Below are 17,865 nucleotides of genomic sequence, written 5' to 3'. Positions count from 1 at the left end.
AATGATATTCCCTTCTCAGAGTATATCTGGTATGTAATACTCAATTGTAAAGTATTGAAACACAACTCTAGTGTAAATATTGAAGAGCTGCAGTCTCTGTTTACATAATTAAAGGAATTGCATAACTATGAAAAAGTTTACGGCAGTTAGTTTTTACCATGAACCATGATAAGCACTGAGGATTTCATCAATAATTTAATTTTAGCACATGTTCAAAACCCAAATATGATTCTGTTATAAATTAAAAATGGTAATAGCTTTGATAAAAATGGAAGAATGCTGAGATTCTCCGTTAGTCAGAAGAAAACAATCTGGGAAGAACACCCGTGGAGGGCGCTAGCAGAAGCCTGTGAGCAACAGATGCACCAGAGGTTGCAGCGGGGGTGCTGGGCGGGGGCGGTGCACTCCTAGGGAACTGGAAAGGTAAGCAGGGCTTAGGTGTGGGCAAGAAGTCAGTGAGTCTGATTAATACTGTGTGGTTTAAGTGTAATTCTGTACACTTGAAGTTTAATTAAATTGAACATGGAATTTAAAAAGAAATATGAGTGAGAAAGGCAAAAGAAAAAGTAGAAGACGATCGAGCAGGCTATCTGGTTAAGTCTGCCTGGAAGAGAAATGTTCAAACACGTCTCTGAGGAAAGCTTTTGATTTTCCAGGTGAGATCAGAAGTGAACTGAAGAAAGCACTGCTTAGTAGGCTAACCTAAAAAGGAACACTTTTTCTTCCTTTCATTAAGTGGAATTGAGTAAATCGAGGGGTTGTGGGGAAGAGGGGAGAGGAATCCTAAACTGATAAAGGAATTAGGCAAGTCAGTGAATTATTGCTGACTCTTGTTACAATTCCAAAAGTCACACAGAAATGTATGCATGTGTGTGTTTAATTAATATAATGATAGAAAATGTGATGAGTCTCAAATTCTTCAAAAGCTTACAGAAGGACCCAGAGTCTATAACATGTAACATTTACAATGTCCAGGATATAATTCAAAATCTCTCAACATACACACAACCAGGAAAATAGGAACAATTCTTAAGGGAAAAAAACAATTCACCAAATGATATCTATGCTTCATAAGGTCGGGGAAAACACATTTGAACTGAATGAAACGATACAATTCTCAAGAGAGAGGTGGGAAACAGAAAAAGGAACCAACTGAAAATTATTGAGTAGAAAAATACAGTATCTGAAGGGGAAGAACTCACCAGATGGACTCACTGTCTGAGTAGAAATGATAAAGGTAAAACTGGAGATAGAACAGTAACAATTATCCAACCTATCAAGTAAAAAGATAAAAGATTTTTAAAAAGGTATCTGAGTGGTAGATACCTTTAGATAACATCTAAAGATCTAACATAGTATAATTTTTAGATTCCCATAAGGAAAGAAGAGATTGGAACAGAAAAAATATTTTTGGCAAAAATGACCAAAAACCTCCTCAAATTTAATAGAAGACAAACATTTACAGATTCAATATGATGAGTAAACTAAATAAAGAATAAACTCAAAGGAAAAATCCCTCAACACATAATAATCAAACTTTTAAAGTCTAAAGATAACTAAACATTTTTTAAAGCAGCTGGAGAAAAAAAAGCACATTACATGCTAGAGAATGTTACAAATATCCATGAATTTAGCAAGAGAAATTATGAAGGCCACAAGACAACAGAGTCACATCTTAAAAGGACTAAAAGAATTTACCAGCCCAGCATTCTACATCCAGTGAAAATATCTTTCAGTAATAAAAGTGAAATAAAGACATCCTAAGATAAAAAATATATATATAATTCATCAAGAATGGTCTTGCTGTTATATCCAGAATATATGTATGGAGAACTCGCAGCCCTGGCCAGATAGCTCAGTTGGCGTCCTAGTATGCCAAGTTTGTGGGCTCCGTCTCTGGTCAGGGCACATACAAGAAGCAATCAGTGAATGCATAAATAAATGGAACGACAAATTAACATTATCTCTCTTCCTCTTTTCTCTCTATCTCCCTCCCTTCCTTTCTCTCTCTAAAGTCAATCAATAGAAATTTTTAAAAAACAGCTCATACTTCAACATAATATAAACAACCCAATTAAGAATGAGCAAAAGATTTAAACAAAATTTTCACAAAGGAAAATGGCCAACACACAGGAGAAAAGGTGCTCAGCATCATTAGGGAAATGCAAATTAAAACCATAATGAGACCCAACTACATACCCTTCAGAATGGCTTAAGGTGTTGGCAAGGATACTGAGCAACTGGAACTTTGTGTATTGTTGGTAGGAATGTAAAATGGTACAACCACTTTGGAAAACAGTTTGGTAATTTCTTCAAAAAGTTAAATATACACCCATCATACATCCCAGCTATCTGTTCTTGGTATTTATCAAAGAGAAATACAAACATACATCGATTTACACAAAAACATAAAGCTGTTTTTAGGAGCTTCATTTGTAGTAGCTATAAACTCGAAACATCCTAGATATTCATCAATAAGAGAATGAACTATAGTATATTCATATAATAGAATATTACTTAGGCCCTGGCTGGTGTGGCTCAGTGGATTGAGCGCTGGTCCACTAACCAGAGGGTCACCAGTTGGATTCCCAGACAGGGCACATGCCTGAGTTGTGGGCCGGGTCCTTGGGGTGGGGCTGGTGGGAAGCACCTGAGAGGCAACCACACATTGAGGTTTCTCTCTCTCTTTAAAAAATAAAAATAAAATAATATTACTTAGAAATAACAAGAAATAAACTATTGATACATCTACAGTATGGATGAACCTCAGAAATATTTTGAATGAAAAAAGCCAAAAATATTGATTGTATGATATCATTTATATAAAATTCTGGAAAATGCCAAGGGACAGGATGGAGAGCAATAGGTTACGAAGGGCATTAGGCAACTTCTGATGTGACAGAACTTACTATCTCATTTGTGGCGATGGCTTCAAAGGTGCATACATATTTCAAAAGCAATCACTTTATACAGCTCATAATTAATTACACCTAATATACCTCGATAAAGTTGTTTTAAAAATCAATTAAGAAATGTGACATCTCCAAATCCTCTCTTTGTTCCTATAGCTGTTAATAGCAGAACCAACTTAATTCCACATAAGCATTTGAACTTGATACCTCAAAGCATGCTGATAAAATTATGCAGAGCAGTGTGGGACCATTCTTTCAGGGAAAATGGCATGACTGACCAGGTACCAGCGCTCCATTCAGCAAAATATTCTGTAATCAGTGCTGCTGAGGTAATTAAAATTTCTGTTTATGCTGGTGTTAATGAGAAATTTTTATGTGTTTCAGATTTTTCCAATTTACTATCTATGAAGTGTGAGAAATGAATTTTTAATTGACTAAGGACCTAGCCAGACCTCATTGTAGTCATTTTAAACCTGTACAAATAGCAGGTAAGGACAGATTAGAAGGCTTGTGTGATTTGCCTCAAAACATTCTGGAAGAAAATTTTGAAAAATAAACACAATTTGTCCTGGACCTAATAGGCCCATGCAGAAATCAGGAGAATATGCCAGTGAGTGAATCTTGACATTGTTGGAAGGGGTGAGGGTGAGGAGGCACAAACATAAGGTTCGTGACTGACTAAGACAGTCCTTATTGCTGGGTGGGCACACAGGAAAATAAAATGCAATTCTTGATTGTAGTTATATATTTTTTTACCAATCTTATCTTAAGTCACTGAGAGGTCATTTCAGTTATTTCAGGTCATCAGTCACTCTCACTCTTAATATTATGTTTTTAATCACAAATAGAAGTCTTTGGGGGTGGTTGTCGAGTGATCTTTAATTGAAATATTTTCCTGTGTAGTTTTTAACTAGCCAGGCCCTCCATGGCACCGCTGCTCATGTCATCTGTGATACACTGAGGGTGGCGGCCGTCGACACTGCAGCCCACAGACCGGACAGTCCCCAGGACCTCTTTAATGGTTCCAGAGAGTTCTCTAGCTAAACATCAGTGCTGCACCTGTTGGGCAATGTTGAAAATCTCATCAGAAGTGATATTTTCCACTGTGCTTAATGTGTTTTGCTTCTCTCTTTCTCGGGGTGGCTCTCTGAGAGCTCTGGTGATCGGGGCGGAGGCAGAAGGCACAGCCTCCATCCGGGCATGTCTGTTCTGAATAGTCAGTTTCACTGAAATCCTCAGACCCTTCCAATCACTGGTTGTTTTGGCGATGTCATCACCAACCTTTTTTGAAGACAGACCCAAGGGCCAATGAATGGAACAGTCTTTAAATACTAACAATCCATTTTTTGCTGTGACCTAACTCTGCAGGCATACAGGGTATGTTCTCAGATAAATTCTAATATATTTCACTTCTAATTCCCTAAATGTACATGCTTGATGAATTTCTAGTATTGACTTTGTTTCCCTGTTTTTCATGACTTTAAGTTAAGTCCTATCTATGTCTAAGTTTGAAACTGTAACCTAGGTGCAAAGGATTACAAAAAATACAAAAATCAGTATTCACAGTCCTGACTTCTCCTTCAGAATCCACCCCTGTTGTCTACTGTGCATTTTTACCTGGATGTGTCACCCAGCACCTGAAACTCACCCTGTCTGAACATGCCAATATCCTACCCCACTGTAGCCCACCCAACTAGCTTCACTTCTGGATTTACCCTTTTTTATTGTTCCACCATCATTTTCTCAAACGATTATATAAATTCTCCTATTGTCGGAAGTGTTAGGATAATCTTGATACTCATATTCAATAAGTCACCTGGTGTGACTACTTTTTCTTTCAAAATGCTTTTTGCATTAACACCTTTATTTCTATATGCAAATTGTCTTTTCTCATTCATTCAATAAATACATATATCAGTGATATCCAAGGCGCCATTGTTGGCCCTGGGGATAGGGCAGTGAACAAAACAGACCGAGTCATGCCCTGATGACTTCATCTGTCCTACCCTGGTGTCAGTCTCTTTCAACTTGCAGGCTCTCTGCGCCATCCACCCGCTCACACCGTGCAAGCGCTCCTTGGCTTGCACTACTAGTCCTCCTCTAGTCACACCGAGGGCCCTGGAAGACGAAACCCGCCTCCTGGAGTTCCAGTTTTCTACAGCCCACAGAGGACCGTCTTAAGCTCCTTACCTCCCTGAAACCTCCCTTCCAGCCAAAATGGACTCTTTGCAGGCTCATTTCCATTTCATTACTCTGGCCTTTCAGCTTTTCGAGCTGTAATTTATTCCTCTCCTCTCTCTTCGTGTGAAATTCTGAATTCCTCCTCCTGTGTGAATTTTTTCCAACCTACTTCCACTGACAGACATCTCTCCACTTCTGAATTCATTTAGCACATACACCTGGCAATTAATCACGTTTTACCTTAGGGCATTCTTTCCCAAGTCTTAATCAGTGCTTCTTAATTAACCATGAATTTTCAATATACCTGATAGCAAGGATTTGAAATGACTCCTTCTTTGAGGAATCATTAGTTGTCGCCTTTCGTATTCTGTTGTATTTCTACTGTTCCTATAAAATCAATAAAATGGTTTAAAAAACAGAAGAGGAGGAAACAGTTCCTAATTCATTCTATGAGACCAGCATTAATGCCAAAGATGAATAATATCTAATAGCAAATATCCAATATCAAAGAGAAAGGCACTAGAAGAAAACCACAGACCAATAACCCGTGAAAATAAATAAAGGAAACCTCATTTAAAATGGAGTCAAGAAGCCCTAAAGTGGGTACATCTCATGCATCCACCACTCTTTACAGCCTAAATAATCAGCAGGTAGAAAATCAGAATTATTTTGACAAGGGAGGACATCCATCACATAGGAATTTCATCTCTTGCTTTTGAAAAATGGAGATGTGTCAAGTGTACTAACCCCATGAGGCTGTCCATGCCCAGGCAGAAGTTGCAAAGAAATATGGATTAAAACACTAACATTATAAAATAAAGGGGAAGGAAATGACCCTCGATTTAGAAGAAGCTTACTCCTTCTTCAACTGAATCCCAAAGAAACTGGCATAAACTGTGCTGAATGGTGGAACTTGGTATTTCTGTTTGTGCTATTGTCATCTGTTTCCCGTTGAGATGTGTGGGAGGGGCTTAATCATGCTTTATCTTAGAAAATCGGCCCAGTGGCAGCTTTTATGCCCTACGCAGGAAAAGCTTAGAACCTGTTAAAGGGATATTAAAATACAAGTTGCGGAGTACAAATGATAATTAGTGATACAAATAAAAACTTTGATTTATTAAAAATAAATTTAAATAAGTAGACCTATTAAAGGAAATTGCCCTCCTTAATTAGGTATACTTTGTCAAATCATTGAAGGCCTACGTGTAACAAAAAATTAATTTTTAAAAAACTTTTTAGAGTCTTACATGCTTTGGGGTTTTAAAGACGATGTTATACTAAGTTCTACTTCATTAGATATTATAAGACTGAAGGAAAAGACGAGAAAAATTACCCGAGCCAGTAAGACAAGAGGATGCCCATGCTCTTGGTCTCAGAAAAGAGCCAAAAGTGTTTCTATCTTGTTAGAAAAAAGGGTGGGGGAGGGGGAACTTCAATTAAAGGAGAAAATGTCCATTGAAGGTATATACACTAATAGTGTAATTGACATTTTAAGAAAAATGTAAAACATTCAATCCTCCCACTCATTAAGACAAAAAAACTATTAGTGATACATTATTTCCTCGTTAATTCTTGTTTAGAGACAGGGAAAAACAGATAGATAGCAAATAGATAAATAATAGAGAATAGATAATGCTCCTGTTTTTCCGATCTTTGTGTCTGGAAGCTCTTTGGAGAATGGATTGGAGGCGAACTTCTCTGAAGAGTTTACACTGACAACCAGTGGTAGATGGCACCAATTCGGCACCAACAGGAATCCCCAGGGTAGTGTGTGGTGAAGGAGGAAATTTTATTCAGTGCAAAACAGCTCAGTGGTGATATAGCACAGCTGTAAAAACAGCTGGGCTGCGAGTGCACCCTGGGGCCAACCCCGTCTCACGGCAGACAGCTCAGCTCCTCTTGGTCTGCTCTGTGCAGGCTGGCCGTGTTCTGTGCCCGGCTGCTCTGGCCGCACGGGTCTGCTTCGCCCTGCTCTGCTGCACATGTTCAGATGGCAGAAACACGGTGCAGGTAGGCAGTTCAGTGCCAGGGCACCTGTGTAGACATGGCTGTTAGGCTCTGTTTGTTTTGGTTTTTTGAGTCGTTAGCCACCAGGAGCCCTTTGTAGTAGGTATCTTCTTTCTCAAGGTCCACAGTAGTTAACCACAAGTTCTGATGTTTTTGTTAGGAAAATATTGTCACTTGTTTTTACCCAGGCCTCAGCCTAATTCTTGTTGGGTTTCAGTTTCTCCCATCTGCTACTAAATGGTTAGACAAAGTGACCCTCTGTTGACCTTATTACCATTCTTGTCACTACTGCAAGCAAACTCTGGGCCCTACCTTGTTTAGGCAAGGTGATCCCTCCTTCTGCTTTTCTCTGGGAAGTCAGCACGTTCCACCTGACCTGCCTTCACCCTCCCAGCCTCGGATTCAGACATCTAGCGAAGTTTACCTGGCTTGCATTTGTTTTTACAGGTGGTAGGTAGCAGAGTGAAACTTTAAATAGAGTACTTTATATCTGTTTATCTCTCTCCACTTCCTTGCTCTTAATTACCACACTGTTTGGTACTGATACACATATTCATTTCCAAAGGGAGATTATAAAGTAATGAAATGGGTGTTTCTGTGTGGCCTGTGAAAAGTCTGTAGGTACTGTGCATGTCACTCGAATGGGAATATATGTGCAATACTTATTCTTGATTAGAAAGGTTTCTTACGGGTTTTCTCAGGGGAGCATTGGTCGGTGCTCTGCTGAAACACTTCAAGTCTCACATGCTTTTAGATTTTGACTAGTGAAGAATTGCACATTTTATAACTAAAGATTTTAATCTACAAAATATTTTCTTGCCATTGGGAAGTAACTGGACAAAAGAAATGTGTGTTATTTCTAATAGAGGGTACAAATAAAACATTAGAGAGCTTAGCTCCTACACAGACAGTAAAAGGATTAATTGCACCTGTTTAATTTTACCTCTAAGTACCTTTAAGAAACCTTTGAGAAGAAATCAAGTGTCTTTAAGAAAAAGCCACTTTGGCCCTGGCCGTGTGTCAGCTGGTTAGAGCACAGTCCCGAACACCAAAACGGTTGCTGGCTGATGCCCTGCACCCCCAGGTTGAGAGTTCGAACTTCAGTCGGGGCACCTATGGAAGGCAATCCATCAGTGTTTCTCTCTCACATCTATCCTTCTCTCTCTCTCTCCCTTCCTTCCTCTCTCTCTAAAAAAAAGAATTAGATAAAACATATCCTTAGGTAAGGATAAAAAATTAAAAAAGAGGAAAAAGGAAGCAATTTCCAAAGGAGGAGAAAGCAAGGGAGGGTATTTTTATCATTCCATATTGGTGTGGTGAACTGCAAACAAACCAAAAGGTGCAGAGGTTGGGCCTGCATCAATTCCTGAAAAGAAATAATAACAAAAACAAGGTCCTAAAGTTTTAAAGTTCTGGAAAGAGTCCTAAAATTTTCAGAGTGCTCTGACAGATGTGATCTCATTTGACCATAATGATCCATGTAGCAGTTGACAGAGAAGGAAGCTGGTGCCCAGAGCATCGATCTCCTGCAAACAGTGTTTCACACTTAGTAAATAAATGGCAGGGAGCACCAGTAATCTGAATATTACTTGCTATGGAATTCCTGAATGGCAGCACTGACTTCACAAATTTACAAATGAAGTTTGTTGGGGTTATTTTGGGGGGGGACAATATAAACCAAAAATACAGGGGTATTTTTAGACCAAATTATTAATCAAGGTGATTCTGATGGGTTTTTACTTAGTACATAACCAGCTCTCAGGGATCATATGGAGATAATGAAGAATGGACAAAAAGAAAGCTGTCACAAGATCTTATCACACTTCTAAGTTGTTAAAGACAATATTCATTTATTCAACAAATATTTATTGAACAGCTACCACATGCCAACCACTGTGTTAGATGGTGGGGATACCATGGTAATGTTGTATGAAAAAAAGGGGGTCTATGAAAAGTAACCTCACAGGGTGATCTGATCACAAATTCCTCACTGGGAAGGACATACTCCAGGAATATCATTTTTATTGTAGTGAAAGATTTATCTTTGCCTTAAGCAAGCCCTATCCATTATTTCTATGCCTTTAGATTTGAAATAAGAAACCACCACCCTCAAGAGAACACGTGATCTTAACCATCCTGTAATCTAACCCAGCCTTGCCCCTTCCTACCTCCATGTAAGCACAGGTGACCAGTGGAGGCCAGGGGGACAATCTCATGGTCATGTCTCTGTGCCTAGTCTGTCACTCAGCACCAATTAGCTACCACTCTGGAGCAGATGCTGTTGATGCCTCAACAGCACACGGATAAGATCAGGCCTACCAGATCCCACTGCAGGACCTGTGGCTCTTCCTGAGCACCTTGTCTAGACTCACGTGGAATATCACAGCCCTGGGAGCCGCCCTCACTCAGCCCATGAAGTAGCCCCTGCCTTTGCCCTGGTTTGATTCCCTGACTCCCAATCTCACCTGAAAGCCTGTGTTGCCTTGTGCCTAGTCTGTCTCTCACATCCTCAACCCCGTTCATACCCTGGGTTTCCAGTCCTCCCACCCTGACCCAAGCCCAGCCCAGATTTCTGGGCAGGATTCCCCATCATCTTTATGATGGGATGTACGTGTTGGTTTCTCTTGAAAGAAATGGTACAAATAATTGGGGAGGATGCGGGGAAGCACGGTGTACCTCTGGCCCCACTGGCATTGATGATAATGGTGCTGGAGTGGATGCTGGCTTGGGAATCAGCTCTGGCCTAGGGGCTCCTGGGCTCCTCCTGTAGCCAGATCTAGGCCCTTTTGACAGGTCGGTCTACTCAACTAACCACAGGCGCTGGGTCTCAGTAGTTACACAAGTCACCAGTTTGCACAACCACAGGAATAACCTGACCATTCTGTGGCCCATCTCCCCCTCGTACTCAAGGTCAGTTTTCTTGGCCACTTGGATATTTGGTCTCTGCGGGTTCCACAGTTTCATGGTTCTCTCTATCTGTCCTCAATTCTCAAACAGACCAGGGCAGGGACGTGGGGGAAGGCAACAAGTGGCATCGTTCCTCAAAGCCACGTCATTTGAGTACACGTGGAAAAGGCACCAAAGATGCAATGCACGAAGAGGATGTTAGTGGCAGTCAGACTGGCAAAGGTTCCACCTGGCTGCAAAGGCTGCGCCCCGCCTCCTCCCCTGCCTCAACCAATAAATACATAGAGCCTAGGGTGGGGCGCAGGGGGCTGTGTGTCAGGGGGCATGACCTGAGAGTGGTTGAGAGGGCCCAGTGGGGTGGGGCTGGCCTGGTAGTGGGCGTGGTAGTTGGGTGGAGTGGGCGGGGTCAGAAAGCAGTGGAGAGGGCTGTCTGGGGAGCAGCGCCAGCCTTTCGGTTTGGTGGTGGAGCTGTTAAGCAGCCATTGGGAAGGTGGGCTGGGACCTGCGGCGGAGTCGTTCATGTGAAGGCTGGGTGGGTCCAGCTCTACGGAAAGCAGAAATCCGCAGCCCAGAATGAAATGAATGACTGCCCCAGCTTGGTCCTTCAGTAAAGAGAGAGCCTATTCTCTCAGCCCTGCACTACAGAACCTAAATCCAGTATTCCTTTTGTTCTCAGTATTTTATAGCACCAACTCCAAATTTGGGCAAGATACCGAACAATAGTTCTTCACAGTCCAGCAGTGAGATTTGCTGATTCTAATAGCTCTATTTACATGTTTACAGTTTACTTTCTCTGAGCCTTCAATAGTCTTTTTACCTGTAAGAGAATCTTATTAACATGTGAATATCCCTTGTCGTGGTCAAGGTACCTCATAACAAACAGATGAAAATTGGCCTAAATAAAAAGACCGTGGGGGAGAGTTGTGTGGGGAGACAATACTAAACGATTTGCCTCTCAACTAGTTCTTCTGAATTGTCCGTGGTGAAGGGCCAGTTCGTTCTGTTTCTAATTTCCAATCTATTGTGAACTTGTACTTTTGTAAAATACTAGACAAATTATTTACTAGCTAAATACAATGAAAAGTCAGACATAATACAAACCCAGTTTTTAAAATTAAAGACAACACAATGAAACTGCATTTTAACTATCATTAGAATAAATATAATGAAAAAGAAAGTAATTTTAAATCAATACACATTCATTGAATGTATATAGATGGTTAATATAGAGAATTTCTATTATACATCTAACATTTTGTCTTTGCATAACTGCGCTTCTTGTTAGTTTATCTAATATAATTTTAAGGTTTATGATACTCTTTGTAGGGGGTAAGGTTTATCTAAATGACTTTTATATATTAAAAACTCAGTAAATGGCTCTGGCTGGCGTAGCTCAGTGGATTGAGTGTGGGCCTGCGAACCACATGCTCACGGTTTAATTCCCAGTCAGGGCACATACCTGGGTTGCAGGCCAGTTCCCAGCAGGGGACACACCAGAGGCAACCATACATTGATATTTCTCTCCTTCTCTCCCCCTCTAAAAATAAATAAATAAAATATTTTAAAAAACTCAGTAGAGAACCTAGTCTCACGGAGTTAGCTGATTGCAACATAAGAGATTTTTAAAACAGTTTCAGCAAAAAAAATTGTTTCAGCAAGTTCAAGATAACTCATTTTTAACTTTCATCTGAAATAAAACAAGTGATACAATATTTTCAAAATTCATTTTCAATCCATCAATACTTAGTTCCACAGTTTACCTAGAAAGTTATAGTTACATTTCAAGGAGACAGTTACCTACGAAGTAGTTCCCATAAGACTATTAGCCGATTTCTCAAAAAAAACCTTGCAGTGAAGAAGGGGCTGGAAAGAAGTATTCCAAGTCATGAAAAACAAGGACCTACATCCAAGATTATGCAGCAAAACTATCATTTAGAATGGAAGGGCAGATAAAGTACTTCCCAGATAAGGTAAAGTTAAAGGAGTTCATCATCACCGAGTCTTTATTATATGAAACATTAAAGAGATGGATTTGCCTTTTGACCCAGCAGTTTTACTGCTAGGATTATATCCTAAGAACCCTGAAACACCAATCCAAAAGAACCTATGCACCCTAATGTTCATGGCAGCATAATTTGCAATAGCCAAGTGCTGGAAGCAACCTAGGTGCTCATCAGTAAATGAATGGATCCAAAACTATGGTACATTTGCACAATGGAATTCTATGCAGCAGAAAGAAAGAAGGAGCTCCTACCCTTTGCAACAGCATGGATGGAACTGGAGAGCGTTATGCTGAGTGAAATCAGCCAGTCAGTGAAAGACAAATACCATATGATCTCACCTTTAACAGGAACCTAAACAAAAACAACAGCAAAAAAAACCAAGCAAGCAAAATATAAGCAAAGACACTAAAATAGAGAACAGGCTGACAGAGACCAGAGGGGAGAGGGGAGGGAATTTCAGGGGAAAAGAGAAAGAGTTTGCAGGAACAAGTATAAAGGACACATGGACAAAAACAAGGTGGGGTGGAAACAGGAGGGAGGTAAGGAGGTCTGGGGGAGTGGGCTGGGATGGGAGTAAAAGGCAGAAAACTGTACTCGAACAACAATTAAAATAAAAATTAAAACAAAAGAGACTTATCTAAGAAAAAGGAGATGAAAAATATGAACAGTAAAATGACAACAAACTCACCACTATGAACAACTAAACCTAAAAAGAAACAAAAACTAAGCAAGCAACCAGAACAAGAACAGAATCACAAAAATGGAGATCACATGGAGGGTTATCAGTGGGGAGGGGGAGAGGGCAGAATGGAAGAAAAGGTACAGGGGATAAGAAGCATAAATGATAGGTAGAAAATAGACAGGGGAGGTTAAGAATAGTATAGAAAATGGAGAAGCCAAAGGACTTATATGTACAACCCATGGACATGAACTAAGGTAGGAGAATGTTGGTGGGAGGGGGTATGCAGGGCAGAGGGGAATAAAGGGGAGAAAAAAAATGGGACAACTATAATAGCATAATCAATCAAATATATTTATAAAAGAAAGTTACAGTTACATTTCAATTACTTTTTATAAAAAGAGCCATTATTTTCTTATATGTGGATCTTCTATTAATGAAAAATAAACTTGAAATCATGCTGTCAAATTTATCCGTGTGACTTTTCAGATTGGCAATATTCAGATAATAACCTTCATCGACAATCATTGGTAAATTGTGGAAGATGCCAAACAAGTGTAAAATGATTCTTCCAAGCTTCTAAGTTTTGTTTTGACCTTCAGTTATGTATTGGCAAAACGTGTTGCCAGGCCTCCTCACAGGGAAGCATAAACATCAGTGAAGATAATGATGAAAACTGACAAACCGGCAAGACTGACTACCCAGTTTACATGCGAAAAGTTAGAACCAAAGTAGTTTTTTATTTTTTGGAAACATGAAGAATTCGTCTCATAGTTCAGACATTCCCGATGCAATTTTTCCACTCTGTGAAGACCCTAACACACCCTGTAGTACCAGCTATGATTCAACTTCCGTATTATTACATTATAACAGGAATGACCTTAAAATCACCCCATTGGGTTTTGCTGTGTTGCTAAACATAGTTGTTAGTTCTGCTGACATGTTTCACAACAAGGCTTTTCTCAGTGAAGGATGTTGTAAACTGATTACAGTCGGTTGCAAGCTCTCAGTATGGGGAACCCAAAATGTGTTTAACTCACTGCAGGTGTGCGGTCAGAACAAACTCCTACGCACAACTTGAATTCCAAAACACATTTGTCACAATGTAATCAATCCTTCATAGTTTTATTCAGTTCAGAGCTAGTTGTTTATAAATAATAAAGCTGGAAAAATACATATATATTTTTCATTATCACATTCAAATTGCATAATACAAAAAAAATTCTCTTTGGTAGCAATATTGGTACAGTTGTAAGTTGCAGTGAAAAATGGGTTGCTTTATATTTTCTATAGCTGGGTCTTGTATCTTGATAGCCAGTTTCTAAACACATCAGATTGGACAGTGGTACTTGAATCCTGTGTTTCACCCCGTGCTCCCAAGCAAACATCCCCGGTGCAATCTTTTGCTAATCACTCAAGTGATTATAAATGGTTCTTCAGTCTTAGCAACCAGAGAAACAATTATACATGAAACCCCCCAAAGCCTCAATGTTTATGTATGTAATACCAGACACGTGCTTCTGTCAGCCTTTTAATTAAAAACTCTCAAAGAATTCTTTTCTGTTTTGAATTTGTTTGGTAAGTAAATGTCACCTAAGAACCAGTTTCATTCATGACTTCATTAGTCAGTGCTTTTCCACAAATTACACTATGGGTTTATTACTTTCCCATACAAATTTACTTGCCTAATATAGCTACTAAATATGTGTGTGCATTTATACTAAAAGTCTTATTTAAAAATGAAAATGATTACTACACAATAAATGATAAGTGAATCATATATGCGTACAAATTATATAATGTCGGATTGTAGTTGCCAAACCAAGACAGACCCACATGTGAAAGAGGTCCTCCTATGTGTGACGAGTACACAGCTAGTGACATGCGTCTCCCCTTGGGACATTTGTCTGGAAATATTTTTGGTTGTCACAACTGAGAGGAGGGGGATGCATTACCAGCATCTAGTGCGTGGAGGCCAAGGATGCTGCTAAGCACCCTACTGTGCCCCAAACAGTCCCATGACAAAGAATTATCTGGCCCCAGATGTCAACAGGGTCAGGTTGAGAAACAACGATTTAGTTACACATCGGGGTGCCAGTGGCTCTGTCTGGCAACTTTACACAAGTTGAGATGGAGCAGAGCTCCTCTCCAGCCGTCATCAAATGTAGTTAAAACTTTACCTCCTTTAATGCTTGTAATAGTTGCAGTGCAGATCAGACAAAGTCTCTTTCTGTTTATTGCTTCAAGTTCTATTCCCACACTAAATTATTTAAGAATGGCTTTGGTAATTCCTTCCCACAGAATGTCAAAGTTGTGACTTCAGATCTGTTTAGAGTCCGTAAGAGGAACACTAGCCACGGTGACATACTCACCTGGAACCCCAGGGAAGGTTGAAGCAACGCCCTCTTTCTCCCCGCAGTGTGTGCTACAGCTGTGTGGCCGAAGAGTCTATAAGCCTCCCGAAATCGTTTCTGTTGTCGCTCCCGTCCAGTGTTAACTGTAATCTGGCACCTGTAATTCCAAGGACTGTGGCGAAACACACTGAAGCAACACTGCAGAGGTAACACGCTTCCCTTTCAACCAACCTCGAGGTTGTTAGCTGGAGGGATCCCGGACTGTGTCACACACTGTGCAGTAGCACAGGAAGATCCAGTGCAGTCTTCCTGAGAGATAGTTGATTGTCCTCCTGACGTTCTAATGACATTAATGTTTCCCCCATGGTAGCCCCTTCTGGTGCTGTTCTTTCAAGTAAAGGCAGTGGGCAAAGCATGGTTCTCTCCCAGCCCCACTCTGCGTGGAAAGTCAGAGCACCGCACCACGTTTTGGGGCCCAAGCACAGAGCCCAGACCCAAATCTTACTGAGACACAATTGACGTACAATACACTTCACATATTTAAAGTGACCAGTTTGATGAGTCCAGCTTATGTATACATCTCTGCAACTGTGACTGGATAGTAAGAAGCTAGGAAAATGCCTGGGCAAATGGAATAGGGAAACTGAGACAAGAAAATTAAACAATGCCAAACAGTTTCAGCAGCTTATAGGCAGCTAGTGAATTACGAGATCTGACCTCCCCTAACTGGAGACACTTGAGAGTGAGTGGTTTATACCTTTCCTCCGAACCTAAGAATGCATAGCTTAAGTCACCCTGGTCTTGGACATAGAAAACAGAGACCCAATTAATGCCCTTTGTGTCAGCCAAACCCAAGGACAGAAGAAGTCAGGGGAACAAATAACAAAAACCCCATTAAAAGCTAAACAGACCCGAGATACAAGTAAAACACTATAACAGACCAAAGAATATTTCCAAACCCTCCTATGTGCTCATTCTGATGCATCAGCACATTAAAAATCACCTGGAAGGGTAAAGAATATTCTGCTGAAACCTCCCCTAAGATTCTCACGAACAGAAGAAGGATCCAAAGCCCTCAGGATAAAGATTCAGTGCTGGTTCACTCCAGAGCACGCCCTGTCCCTTCCTGGGCATGAGCGTTTTACTTCCTCCTAAACCCTAAGGGTCCCCAGGAGACTTGCAGCCAGAGCGCAGGGGCAATGGCAGCTCCACTCGGGCTTACCCCCAATCCTGGCTCCAAGGCCCCCTTTTTCTCTGACTTCCAGTGAACTAAATGCGGCCCCACGTTGGCTCACTCCCATAACATTTCTAGGGAGCCAGAGCAGGCTCTCTCTTGTTCCTTCTTCTGCAATAAGTCCCTCCTTTGTTCCACTGTGCCCAGCTCGAATAAACATGCTCTCAAAATCGTTGCCCTCATGTTGTGGAAACGTTTCTACATGAAGTCAAGAACCTACACACCACGGGCTGGCCTGAGGCAGACCTGCCTGTCCAGTAACACAGCCATCGCCACATTCAAGGTAATGAACATATCCATCACCCCGAGAAGTACCCTCTGGCCCCTGGGTAGGGGCATGATTACTTTCATGCTATTCCACCCATTTTCAAAGTGGTTCTCCCATTTTATATACTTTCACCAGCAATGTATGAGGATTCTAGTTGCTACATATCTTTGCTAGCACTTGGTATTATAACTTTTTAATTTTAGTTATTTTTCATTTGGTTTTTTTTTGTGGTTATGTAGTACTAGCACACTGTGGTTTAATTAGTATTTTCCCAATTGATGTTGCTGAGTGCCTTTTCCATACACACGACCACCTCTATACTTTGGTGGAGTGTTAGTGTTACCAAACAACTGGTGGGGTCCAACTGCTCGTCGCCAACACACAAAAACTCTGGAGGCAGAATTTGGCAGTGGAGGCAGGTGGGCAGCTGCCTCCGTGGCTTCCCATGCATGGGGTCAGCGTGGGAGTTGCCATCCAGCCTCGCTCCTCGGGCCCCCAGCCTGAGCCTCTTCCCCTCCCCTCTTACCGGACCAGTGCCTGCTGTGCTCCAGGCAGGCTCTCGAGTGCTCGAGGAGGGGCCCCAGGGACGGTCCCAGAACAGAGTCCCAAGGCCCAGGGCCCAGGAACTCCAACCCATAGCAGGCAGGAAAAGGGGGAGAATCCAAGAGGGCAACGGTTCTGCATGCTCTCCCTCTAAAAGGCTTCTGCCCCACCCAGAATGCCCTGCGCAGCCAGTGTGTGTCTCCCTGGTTGCCAGGGCCATGTATGCTGGTTTGGCAGCGACGCTGCGGCGGCTTCGCCTGGGCCATCCTTGGTGCTTCCCAACCTCTCCCTTACTCCCAGGTGGAGAGGGATCCTCTGTTACATTAGGCCAAGTCTTTGGTCCTTAGGAAGAGTTGTCTTTTTTATTATTGAGGTAGATTTTTTATATGTTCTGGATATAACACACACACATAATTCCTCCTCATCCATGACTTGCCTTTTCATTTTTTAATGGTATATTTGCTAAGCAGAAATCTTAAATTTCATGGGCCCAGTTTATCAATTATTTCCTCCTATGGTTAAATTTCTATTGTTGTGTTGTAGTGAAGGCTATGCGGTACAGAAGCCTCTTCCCAATCTGCCATCTCAGGACACGGAGCTAAAGACTACAACGAAGTTCACTGCTGTGCAGTGTTAAAATGTTATACAAATGCAGGGCAACCACTGAGAATAAACTGTTACGAAATTTCATAAATAAGATGGTAATCTGAAGAGTACGTGTGTGATTATTAGTTGATAATACTCAGATGAACCTTTCAAGAGTTCTCCTCCGCACCC

Source organism: Sturnira hondurensis, unplaced genomic scaffold (assembly GCF_014824575.4).
Source record: "Sturnira hondurensis isolate 20B ecotype Veracruz unplaced genomic scaffold, ASM1482457v3 Scaffold0006713, whole genome shotgun sequence".
NCBI lineage: Eukaryota > Metazoa > Chordata > Mammalia > Chiroptera > Phyllostomidae > Sturnira > Sturnira hondurensis.
The sequence above is the reverse complement of the archived record's forward strand: the minus strand, read 5'-3'. Positions refer to the sequence as shown.